Raw genomic sequence first — 12,986 nt, 5'->3', positions numbered from 1 at the left:
CACTTGTACACCTGGTCTATACCAGCAGTCTACAGATTAAGAACAAGGCCAAGAGAGGACTGGTTGCTGGCCCAAGGTCACACAGGACACAAACAGTACGATCCTTGGAGATCCCCACCACCCCAATTCTCAGCTCATTACACATTCATACTCAAGAGATGAAGGAAAGCAGCTCCACATGTTGGCACAAACTTCTCACCTGCCTCAACATACCTGAGAGGTAATTTGCAGACCCAGGTGCATTTCTTAATAGCATCTATTGTATACCTATGCTTCACAATATCCCACCGTGACTTTCCAGTAAGTCACTTATCTCCTTAAAGTGTTCGTCTTCTCATCAGGAAATGGAGTCAACAGTAACTACTTCATGAGGCATGAGGACTGGATTTGAATTTTCTAGTGCTGTGCCCAGCCCAGCAAGTGCTAAATACACTGAATCTAAAATGATTACTGGCTCCATTTTACAGATGACAGTACTGAGGCTCAGAGAGGTCAAATGACCTGTGCAAAGTCACATAGGATTTAAGTCAGGCCCCCTGGCTCAGTCTGGTGGTATCTGCTCACCCAGCAGGTGCCTCCCAGACACGGGCCTGTATGAAATTCTCTGAAGCCTTTAGATGTAGCCTTACCACTTATTCGAGCCTTCCTGCTGGGTCCTGAGGGGAAGAGATGTGACCACACGTAGATGAGTTTCCCCAGCCTCATAAACCCATGCAGATAAGAAAACCCAAGCTCAAGCCCTTCCCCTCCACTTGCAGCCCCGAGAGCCTGGAATTACGGTTTTCTGGGGTGCTCCCAAAACCAGAATGTGGGAGATGGCTAGAGAATGCACCTGCCCACCCCCAATAAGCAGAGTAAGGGGGGAAAAAAGTCAGTTTTATAACTGCTAGAGGCTTAACAGACCCATCTAATGGTGAAATAAACTCCAGGAGTCAAGCTTCTCTTTCGTGGTGACACACAGAGAAAAAAATCCCCAAATTTCATTAACAAAGAAGGAAAGAAAAAGAAGAGATCAGAGCACAGGAAGAAAGTGAGCCCGGCACTTAACTAACATGCCAGGGTCTGCTCTAAATTATTTATGTATGTTAACTATTCTCACTCCCTCTCCATTTACTGATGGTAAACTGAGGCACGGAGAGCTTAAAGTGGCTTGCCAAAGGTCTCACAGCTAGGAGTGAGGGGATCTAAAACGAACCCAGGCAGCTGGGCTCTTGGTGTCCATGCTCTTAAACACTCTATTCCGCTATCTCCAGTGGGATGCCAGTGGAACCCCCAAACCCCATCTTTAAGGTGTGCAAGAGTGGCCCATTTCCAGCAAGCAACTCCCTCTAGGACAGATCCCCACAAGGACAAGGCCTGCTGTTCTTTTTATGAAACCAAAGGGAGGCTGCTGAGGTCTGGCTCCCCAAGAGGTTAACTTGTTCCCATGGCTATATTGGGCAAAACTGCCAGTGTCCCAGGAGCCAACAAGAAGCCACATGGGATCCAGGCTGAGCAGCTCTCCCCAGGCCCCAGGGGCTAGAGGCTCTAACTAGTGTCCCCCGGAGGGGCAGGGGCAACCAGGCTCAAGGGGTGGTGATCCCCTCTGGGAGTCCCCAGTTTTCCCCCAACTGCACATATGGGTCCTGTGTGCGGCCAGAAGGAGGCCTGCCTTCGGGCCATGTCTGCAGGGCAAAGAGGAAGCATGGCCAGCTGGAGACTCTGGAGCCTCAGGTCGCATGTGGGAATCCACTCCACCCATTACCAGCTGTGTGGTCTCCAGACAGCCCCTTCTGCTCTTTGTGCCTTGGCTCTCCTCCGTGTGCAAGGACAGGTGCCAGACTGTGCCTTCTAGTGCCCCTTCTACTCTGTGTCCTCATTCTCATCTCACCCTGCAAGTCTAGCTTACCCAGTCAGTGGTGTGCTAACATCTGTCCTGGTCCCTAACTGTCTGCAAAGCCCGACTGAGCACCTCCTCTCATCCAGGCAATTTTCAATCCAATCCAGCCCACATGGACCGTGCACACAAGGGTAGCAGGACCCACATTAGGTGGAGGGGAAGAAAGATGCCAGTCGGAGTCTGGGCCTGCTGCCACTGAGCTCTCGGGATGGCTGGGAGCTCTCAGGACAGCTGGGACACAGGTAACCAGCATCCCTGTGATAAATTCTTCATCAGCCCAGAGGAGGGATGGCCCTCTCCACAGGCACCTGGGAGAGAATGGCACTGTGTTCCCTGACGGAAGGGGACAGAGGTGGGGAGGTTCTCTTTATAACCACAGCCAGAGAGAGCAGGACTGGGATCCTTGCCTTTCCCCAAGCCTAGCTGCTGGTCCATTCCGGGCAGAGAAAAGAGGGTGAACATGCATAATGCATTTAGGACCACTGAGGAGCATGGCATGGCTGGCTGGAAGCTGGGTTGATTGAAGGAGTGTGACTGGAGAGGTGGAAAGCAGCAGTAAAGGGCTTTGAATGCAGGAAAAGGGCAGGCACTGTATCCTGCAGTAAGAGCAGTGATCACACTGAATGTTAATTTAAGTGCTTAATATGGTTAGTGCATTTCATAGATGATCATATTTACCTCTCACCACTCCCCACTGCACAGATATGGAAACTGAGGCTCAAAGCAGTAAAACACCTTGCCTGAGGTCCCAGATCCAGGAAGCTAGATTCCAGAGCCCATAGTTCTAACTGCTCTTCCACACCTTGGAGATTGGGGGAGAACTGGGGGCCACTGGAGCCTTTAGAAGTGGGGAGATCTGATCCGGCGAGGACTTGGCAGGAGATTGGCACCTGGGGTGGGGGAGGACAGCACGAGAGCTGGGATCCTGATGGAGGTGAAGGGGAAGGCCCGGTCACTATTCACAACTTGACTTCTATTCTGACTAATGGGTATTTGGTCTTACCTCCCCAGGTACATTGTATCCTCTCCACAGATGGGACTCGGAAGTCCAAGACTCGCTCTGTTTCCCCCACACCCCTCAAACAGTGATAGATGCATACATGCTGTCCTGAGTTCCACCTTCCGTCCCCATCTGTCCCTCTGTCCCTCTCTGTGACAGCAGACCTTGTTATTATAAGTCCTCAAGAAACGTGTCTGCCTCGGAGAAGGTGGCACTGGTCTCCAAAGCAGTGGTGTGCTGTGTTTACCAGCAGGCCCTCAGGAAAGCAAACGGAAGGCTGATTCTGGGGTGTAAATGCTCCCACTGCAGCGGGTTCAGGGGGCCACCATGAGGTCACAGGACTGGGAGGAGATGAGCACGGACTGGGAGGAGATGAGCACACTCTGGGAGCGGACTCTTGTGTGCTTCCTGTAGGGAAGCTCACCTCACTTCCTCCGCTGTCACTGGAGTGGACACCGCTGCTCCCGCAGGTGCGTGGAGCCCCAGTCCAGCCCTCTGTGGGTGCTGAGGAGAGGGAAGGGACGTAGAGAGGAGGGCTGGCAGGAGGAGAAGAAAGGAAAGCAAAGAAAACCGGAGGGAGGGGAGTAGCAGAGAGGTGAGAACAGAGGCACAGGAGGAAGACAGAAGGAAAAAGAAAAAAATGACAGTGGAGGGAGGGGGAGACAGGGTGCTATCCTTTTCCTGTGGGCTGTGCTAGGCTCTACTCTATGATCTCATGGTAGCCTCTGGAGCACCAATGAAGGAAGGGGCCTGCATTTGAGCAGGAAGAAACATGGTGGCAGAGCCCACAGTCTCAAGTGGTTGAGGAGCTGTGATCCGGGACGCAGGCTACAGGGTATGCCCCGCTGCCTTCCTCCCTTTGGTGTAACTGGACTTGCTGGGGGCCAGCCCATCCCTCTGTGCCTTCCTAACAGCTTGGAAGGCTGGAGGCCCCTATTGCGAGGTACCCTGCGCGGGGCCCTGGCCGTCCTGTCCTGTTCTAGGCTATGCCTTTCCCCCTCCCTTCCTTGGCTGGCTGCGTGCAATTTTGCAGCTCTGTGCTCCAGGGGCTGCCTCAGCAAAGGCCCTGGCTCACCCAGTCAGAAAGGATTCACCGCGATCAGGAAATGAGAGTGACATGCTGACCACCTGGAATTCTTGTACACCACTCTTCATCTTTGCCTTTTAAGACACACTTGTAAGAAAACCAGGGGGTTAAATCACCGCTCTCTCCTTTTGGGAGATGTGCTTGAAGGACTCTGAAGGGCGTTCTGAAGGACGTTAGGATAAAGGGCCTTTAGAAACTCAGATTGGGGGGAAAAAGGAAAACACAGTACTGCAGAGACGGGCTGAATGAAATGATGATCTGTAATAAGTCACATGCAGACACGCCGCCTACACGGAGAGCCCACTCCGCGTCATGGAATAGCACTTCCGCCGCGGGGGCTCGGGCCATTCCTTCAGTTCCCTATCAAGCGTCCACACCTGGGGCTCCATTTCCAACTCTGTGGGCTTTATGGGCTCCATTCTATGGATGAACACACTGAAGCCCCAGAGATAAACTGTGTGCATCAAGATCACACAAACTCACAGTAAGAACCCGCAGGGATCTCAAACTGATGGCCTGCGGGGGCCGAGTGGGTCCCCTATATGTGTCTGGTTGAGTGGTATCAGAATTTTAAAACTTGCATTTGCAGGTTTTGATGGGGGGAGGCGCGGGGGGAATAGGCATGTGTTTTCCAACTTACTGCAAGTCCTGCCACGAGTGATATCTTGTCCCTGATCTCTTGATTCATTTCTTTGACCTGCCTGGCTCTCTGCTCTCTAGTTTGCAATCTAGTCACTCCAGAAAGCTCTTCATCTAAGTGGTAGAAGGACAAAGTTACTCTTTCTCCTCTAGGAGATGGGCAAAACTATTGGGGATGGTAGGGATAAAAAAAAAAATCTGTATTGTAATTGTAATTTTATATCTGAGAAACAACAAATCCTATTGTTCTCAATAAAAGCTCAGCTGGATTTTAAAACAACGTTGAGAGACACTGCTTCAGAATATTTTGCAAGAATGAGGAGGGTGTGTATTTTCAGAGTTGATTGTGGGTCAGATTCCAGGGTCTCGAATATTTCCCACAAGAGAAAGCTGATTTTATTTTTAAGAGACTCAAATGAATGCTCACTTTAGCCAATGCATCTGTTCTTGATTCATTTCACTTAGCTTTCTAAAGGAATCTTTAGAGTATGAATCTCCCCTCTTTGTAAAGTGAAAAACCACATGCAGCAAAAAAAAAACCCTACCCATTTGGGAAAATGGGATTTTTTACTGAGCACATTTTAAGTCCATGGTCTATGAACAAATTCATGAACACCTTCCGCTGGGTATGTCAAAGGGTATTTGGAGATTGATCTGGCTGTGAGGACAGGGACAAGCAGAACAGGGGAGTGGTTAAGGGCATTGGCCCCGAGGGAAAGAAAACCCTCAGATGCTGTGTGACTATAGGTTAGTTCCCCATCCTCTCTGAGACAGAAGTGATGATACCTACGTTTAGCTGCTATGAGGATTAACTGAGATAATACGTGAAGTGATTAACACAGAACCTGATACAGAGAAAAATGCTTGCTACCTGGCAGGTATTATAAATCACTTGATTAGGGCTAATATTATTTGTTTTGTTTTCGATAGTTATGGGAGAAAGTCCTGGGCAGAATGCCGCAGTTATCTTAACCTATAGGCAATCAATAGAAGGGAACGGTGCCAGCCGTCAGGAAACGCTGATCAAATCAAAATCTCAGAGCAAATACTTTTTAAACACAATTCCCAAAGTGGATGTGTGTACCTTTCCTGCAATTAGCACATCTGTTCAAATCTCAGTTAAATGTCAGCCATCTTCATGTGTCCATTGGATGAGTCCCCCTGACCCCTCTCCCACCGCCCGAGTCAGAGGTGTGGGAATCAGAGGTCTTGAGGCTCCTTGCTTCACACCCTGTCATCCAGCCCCAGGATCAGCAGCAAACAAACTGACCCTCTCTCTCTGGGAATCCAGAAACAGGTTGCTATCTCTGGGGGTGGATTTGCTCAGACAGGTTTGCGGAAACAAACAAAATGGTTGCTTGCCTCCAAGCCTTCAGGATCCCAGCTCTCACCATTGCTTTTAAAGCAGCCCAATGCTCAAGTCCGGCACCCTCTTTCTGCTTCCCAAAAGGAGTGGGCTTGTCTGCCAGCTCCATCACATCTTTGCCAGCATGCAAATGATACACTTTGGGGTTTCTCAGGGTGTTAACCCCATGCTTTCCAATCCCCGATGAGGGGAGTAAATATTTTGCACCAGCTGCGCAGGAGGGAGAAATGGAAGAGCGTGGGTGCGAGTATTTATTTTCCAAAAGGGTTCACAGCATGGGGTCATTTAGATAGCTGGCAGAGAGAAAAGGCAATTTTCCCCAGCGTGGTGTGCACATGGGCTTTTAGGGAGAGCACGTTGCACTGAGGTACATCAATCATGCTTTCCCAATGCAAAATATTGATGTATATTTTTGGTGATGGGGACTGTTCATTTGTTTCACTGATATTCACTAGCCTGAAATGAAGAGCTCTGCTATTCATCATTCTCATCCCCATCTTAGCCAGTTCCACCCCTCCAACACCACAATTTCCAAGCTGCTACCCAGCTGGGAGTGGTTCCTTCTCCTAGCTTCTCCTCTTTGGTTAATAATCCTAGCTACTGTTGACTGACTGCACAGTGCTTAGGAGCCGGGTTTGACACGCTTTCTACCTTACCTTATTTGATCTTAGAACAATCCTATGAGGGAAGTCTGTCATTGTCCCCGCCGTGCAGATGAGGACGCGGAGGTTCAGACAGCTAAAGTGACTTGTCCAGGGTCATGCAGCTAGGAAGTGGCGGGGCGGGATTGGACTTTGGCTCCAAAGTTGATATGGGGAGCTAGCAGTCTTGTCATACTATTTCCTCCACTCCTCCTGGGCTGGAACTGTCATCCCTGGCCCATCAGAATCTCCATGAGCACTCTCTTCAGCAGTCTTTAGAGGGGTTGAGGTGCCCTGAGTGCAGAGCTCAGAGCTGGCTCCCTTCAGGTTCCCACCAACTGCTCGTACTCTCCAGGTGCTGCTCCAGACCCGCCCCGGGGCCTAGTCTTCTGACACCAGTCTGAAGTTTAGATCCCAGCTCCACCTCTCGCCTGGCTGTGTGACCTGGGTGAAGAAGAGTCAGGCCACCTCTCTTTGCCTTACTTCATACCTCCACAAAGGGCTGGTAATTATCTCTTTCTGCCAAGGCTGTGGGAAGGATGGAACTAGGCGAGACGAGTGTCCCCCGCAGCTCTCCCCATCCACCCAGCTTGAGTCTCCTTGGGGAAGCTCAAACCCCAGACCCAGTCCCTTCTGCACTCTTGCTCACTTCCTCCAGCAGGTCCCGAATCAGCATTCAACACACATCACTCTGCCTGTACAACGCCATTATCTCCCGAGGACACAGGCTCCGTTGTCACGGCAACCAGAGTCCTTCCACCAACTCTATTTAATAATTTCTCACCAGTGAAGCTGGGCTGGCTTGGGGCAGGGGAAAGAGCACTGGGTTAGGGGTTAGAAGCTTTGGGTCCTAGCGCCTGTGGCCCTAGGACTCCTCCCCTCTGAGCCTCAGTTTACTCATCTATAACACAGGGGGGTCTGAAAGGAGTGGATTTTGTGACTTTCTCTGGCCTAGAAAAACCTAAGAAATAGTTATCCAGGTCCCGGAAGCAGAAGGCAGGGAACTGGAGCCACTAGAGAGTGGGTAGAGGTTTAAGTAATATCCTGTATCCATGAGAAGAACCAGAAGCTACTTTAGTGACCAAACACTCTCCTTCTACTGAACTGCCCACCAGAATGTCACTTTTCAGATGTTTATGCAATCTCTGAGTTCAGAGCTGGGGTTGGTTAAGAGACACAGTTTTGCCTGCAGCCATCACAGCCCCTATTCTCCCCATTTTGCAGATGTGTAAACAGAGGCTCAGAGGGCAAAAGGGTTGTCCATGGTCACCCAGCAGGTGGAAAGTCCAGCTGTCCAGGAAGGCCAGGTTGGTTTGCCAGGGAAAAAGAGCCGGTCCACCTGCCTGTCGTGCCTCCCCGTCAGCCCATGGCTGAATGTGCTCTGGTCCCCAGCTTGTGGCCTCTTGCTCACACTGAGAAAGACTTGTAGATCATAAAAAGCAAGAGGTAAGTACCTACGATGTGTCCCACTATGCTGGGCACCAGAGATGCCAGAAGACACTGCATTCCTGCTGGTAGGGTATGTACAGTTTTGACTGTGAGCAGCTCATCAAAGCCGGAAACAATGTCTGATTTGTCTCCACAACCAATGGTCAGACGTGGCATACAGAAGGTGCTCAAAATTTTACCGGGCCCAGCTGTTTGTCCGCTGCTGCCCCTGAAGGTAACCTGTCTAGGCCCCCAGAGGCCTCTATGAAAATGTTCCAGAGTGGCCACCAACATCCCTAGCCACAAAGAGCCACTATGGACCCCATGCCAGGGATGGGACCAGTGAGGATAGGCTTTGTGGCTCTTGTCTTGGCCCCGCAGTTGGGGAGGGGGTGGTTCTGCCTCAGCCTGGGTCCACAGCACCGCTTTTCAGCATGGCCACGGCCAGCCCAGCGGCGCTATTAAACTCATCCCGGGTTGGCATTTTCATTTAATACCCGTGGCATAATTAACAGTGCTGCATCTGCTCTGTCATTAGTGGCATTCACTGCCATTTGGAGAAAGGGCTCTTATCTTCCCCAGTCATTAGTCTCGGGAGGCTATTATGGGGGAAATGGAGGAGGAAACGGGGCGTGCAGCCACCCTTCCCCTGCCTGGAGAGCCGGTGCCCGGCTTGGGGAGCAGCCCATCGTCCAGTCCAGTCCAAATCCCTTGGCTTTATGGACTGAGAAAGCAAAGTCCAGAGAGGGGGAAGGACCCTGCCCTTTATTCCCTGCAAGTTTGAGGCCTTCCCGGAGTACAAGCACAGGCCTCAGGGTCCCGCAGACCTAGATCTGAGATGCAATTCTGCAGCACATCAGTGGGGCACCCCTGGGCAACCATGTGAGCTCTGGGCCTCAGTTCCTTATGGAGGATCCCAGAACAGTGCTTGTCAAGTCCTCAGCTCAATGCCTGGATCATGGGATCACAGCCAGAGCTCAAAGGCCAGAAAGGGCTTGTAGCTATCTGATCATTTGCTACCAACCTGTTAAAAATGTATGCAGTTAAATTCCATCTTCACATAATACTCTCGGTATGACAACTTCTTCCCTGTTCCCAAGCTCACTTTTTTTTTTTTTTTTTAATCCTAGGTGATCTCAAGTTCTGAGGACATCTGACACAAGAGCAAAGGGGCAAAGGGACTCAAGCAGCAGGGGAACTGGACCCAGGATCAAGGGCATGGGAGCCTTTGGCTTTGGTCACTTTTATTTTGCATAGCTGACATTCTGCCTCAGTGAGTCAAAGCCTCTGTCTCCACTGTGACCTCTAACTCAGGTACTTTCCAGAGGTAGTGGGAAGCATGAAAAGGCATATGGGGGCTGGCATCAGAAAGGCTTGGGTTCAAACTCTGCTGTGCAAGCCAGGGTAAGTGACTCCATCTCCCTCAGCCTCCAGATCTTCCTCTGGCCAAGGAGACTGTAGCACCTAGACCCCTACCCCTAGCATCCTTCTCATCTGCCTCAGGAGGCCCAGGACTGGTGCCCAGGGGGTGTGCCAAACTCAGTGGCTGGGGACAAGCTGGCTGGGTAGGGGGGGTAAGAGTCAAACTCTCAGGCATCCCCACCCCCCAACACCCCAGTAGGAAGCGCCCAGAACTTGTGATTTTTCATAGACTGACCCCCCCTCCCCTTTCCTACCTTCTGGGCTGGGAAGGACTCAGAACTAATCAGCCTGCTCCTCCAGCAGGTCCCAAACAACCCAAGGCTCACCTAGGAATACTGCCCCACATGCTTCCTGGTTGCCAGGGCCCTGAGATCCTTCTAGACAACCTCACAGGGCCCCTGGTATATTTGTTTTCATCCAAAACCACCTAGATGTTCAAGCACTGTCTGAGAGTAATCATCCCTTCCTTTCCTCCCAAATCTGGCTACCGCTGGGGGACCCCTGGCCAAATGAGCACACGTCAGACTCCACAAACTCTGGGCATAACTGAGGAGATGTTAGCCTCTGGCCAGAGTGCAAATGACAGGGAAGACGAAAACGATGCCGGGGCCGTCTCTCCCACACTGCATGGCTGTGCCTTCCCACACGATCCTGCCATCAGTCCCTGTGTGGCTGGGGTGGTGCCTGCCACTGATTGGGCTCGTCAGGCTCCTTCTCAAGGGGCAACCCGCTGAATTTGAACTTGGGTTTCATCAAAGTGAATCCCATCAGCTGGGAATCCAGAGGTCAGGAATAAGTGTGTTCAGGGCTTGTTGAGCCTCAGTTTCCCCACCCAAAGGATGAAGATAATAATGACAACAATAATAATAACAACAACAATAACAGTTTCACTTGGAACCCCTGGGGCTATTGCAAATTTCAACTATAAAATTCTACCTAAGTGTTAAGTGTGCATGAACTCATGTGTGTACACAGAGACCTCATTTGAATCAAGGTCATTCTGACCCGGGCTTTACGAGAAAACTAGCTTTAAAAAAATGTCTCTTTTTGTTTGACAGAGGATTCTTCTCCAGGATATCAAGGACCTTATTTTCTTCCCCTGGAATACTTATAGGATCAAAAGACAGACCAGCTTCAGGAACATTTTTCCGCAAACTGCAAAGTACTTTTCTGATGATCCGGAGTTTTCTCAGCACTAAGCTCCAGCAAACTGCAATTCTGATACCAAATGTTGTTGCTCACCTCCCGTGGCTGCTGCCCTCTCCCTGGACAGAACCTCCTTAACAAACAATAAGGTACCAAAACAGCCTGCTGTCAACGTTTTTCAGGGTGTCTTTGACCTTGAATGTCCCTCTGGTCAGGGCTCAGTTGTGTCAGGAGCTGGCATGCAACATTGATCCTGCAGACTCCGTGCACTGACAGGTGGATAGAGCTGCAGGTCACCATCTGAGATAGCCACCAACTCCTGCATCCTCCAGCCGGGTGTGTATGCCAGGATTCCATCCAGCCCTGGAAGCTGGGGGCCTCTCTTGGAGCCAAGAGGGCCCCCAGTACCCTAATGTGGCCCATTCCACCTAGCTGCATACCCCCTGCTTTCAAAGAGCCACGGCCAATCACTCAGCAAGACCTGGCCTCCTTGTAATTTCCAATTTGTGACAAATGTAAAAAATAGAAGGCCATTCGATGCAGGCAGCTCGCATCAAATTGGATGCCGCTTTTCGTCTCATGTCAGATCATGGTAAACGGAGCTGACTGACTTAGTCGGCCGCTCTCAGTGGCTTCCAGAGCAGTGAGAGGGTAGGAGACAAATTGGGGGACACCTAAGAGTTAGGGAAAGGTGGCTGGGTGCACAATATTGAAACCAGCTTTCAATGAACTTGGAAGTCTAGCTCACAAATATTCTGTAAGATGCAGGGCACTTGAGTGCAGATCCCAGTTTGCACCCTAGCAGCTGAGGGACCTCGGGCACAAACTCATCTCTCCCTGCCTCCGCTTCCCCTAAGGAACACCACCGGCCTCCCAGAGCTGTGGCAAAGCTCAATTGTTGGAAAAGGGGGGGGAGTACTTTCCAACCATGCAGCTCCATAAATGGGGCGTGTAGTCCTTGCCAAGTGAGCAGCACTGGGGGTGGGGGGGAGCTCTTCCGGGGCTGGGATGTCAACACAGGGCTGCTGAGCTGGGGCTCCAGGGGCCACTTACTAGCGTAGCAATCCTGCAGCAAGCACCCTCACCTCTCTTCCTCTCGGTTTCCTTACCTGCACAGGGACAATCCTATGTACCCCACGGGGTTTTGTGAAAATTAAATGCAATGATGTAAGTAAAATACACAGCACATTCCCTGGCAGATCATCAACGTGCAATAACTGTTAGCTATTATTATTATTGATGATATTATCACTGGAATAATATTTAGTGGGGTGTTTTTTTTTTTCTTTTTGCTGTTTGTGACTGAATCCAAGTCTGTGCTGAAATATCACAGCTTGTGTTCACACCTACCATCTACGCCAGGCAGCCCTTACCCTACTATTAGCTGGGTTCCTTACTGACTCTCACGCCGACCTTCCCCCCCCAGCTCTGAGGTCTGCAGGTGAGCTCCAAGTGAAGATGTTATATGTTCACAAAGCTCCTGGAGGCACGTTTCCTGGGAAGCCCTATTTTGGGGTCCATATCTGGCCTCCCAGCCATTTCCTGCTCTTGGATATCACATACTCTTTCCCTCCATCTCCCAGCCACCTTCAGGGAAAGGGGCAAAAAGGCGACACAAAGAAACACATGCACCCGGTCCCTTTGAGGAGAGAGTGCAGAGGAATGCTATGGAGAAGCCAATCTCCTCACCCAAGAGGGGCCCCGAGTCAATTCAAGGTGTTTTCACCCCGGCAGGGGCTGGGCTCTGTCCACTGTTCTCTGGACACAGAGAAGCTCAGGCAGAGAAGCTCGGGGCGACTGCGCAACCGGGAAATTGAAGGGGCAGTCTGACACGGGCAAAATCAAGCCTGCTGACACTCACATCTCCATTTCTTTCCGGGGAATAAGGCGATTAAGGGGCTCTAACTGGGTTTTGTCCTGTAGCTACAGCAGCTGCTGGGGTGGTGTGGCTTCAGTGATCAAAGGCAAGGAAGCTGGGCACACCTGAGGCCAGGTGACAGAGAGGGGCTCCCAAGGACAAAGGGGGCAGACTTGGGGATGGACTTCAGATGCAGGCGGCTACAGGTGGTGGACAAAGCTTAATGGCTGGCACCTGGCCTGTGATGCATATACGTGCTAAGAGAGGAAGGAGAAAGCCATCTCCGAATTCCAAGTGTCTTGAAACAGCTCTGTCTCAGCTGCTAAGCTCACAGCCAAGCCTAGGAAGAGTGTCTTTATGTGATGGCAAGAAGCCATCTGACACTGGTGCTTTATTCAAGCTCTTGCATATGCCAGGAGGTAGAGAAATAGCCACTGGTCAGACACCAGACCCCAAGGCCTAACTGTCAACCGTTCAGTCCCCACCACCCTTCTATGTCATTCTGTGGAGGTGAAAACCA

The sequence above is a fragment of the Enhydra lutris genome, unplaced genomic scaffold (assembly GCF_002288905.1).
Source record: "Enhydra lutris kenyoni isolate GAN:26980312 unplaced genomic scaffold, ASM228890v2 scaffoldscaffold10, whole genome shotgun sequence".
Taxonomy (NCBI): Eukaryota; Metazoa; Chordata; class Mammalia; order Carnivora; family Mustelidae; genus Enhydra; species Enhydra lutris.
Note: the sequence above shows the minus strand (reverse complement) of the source record.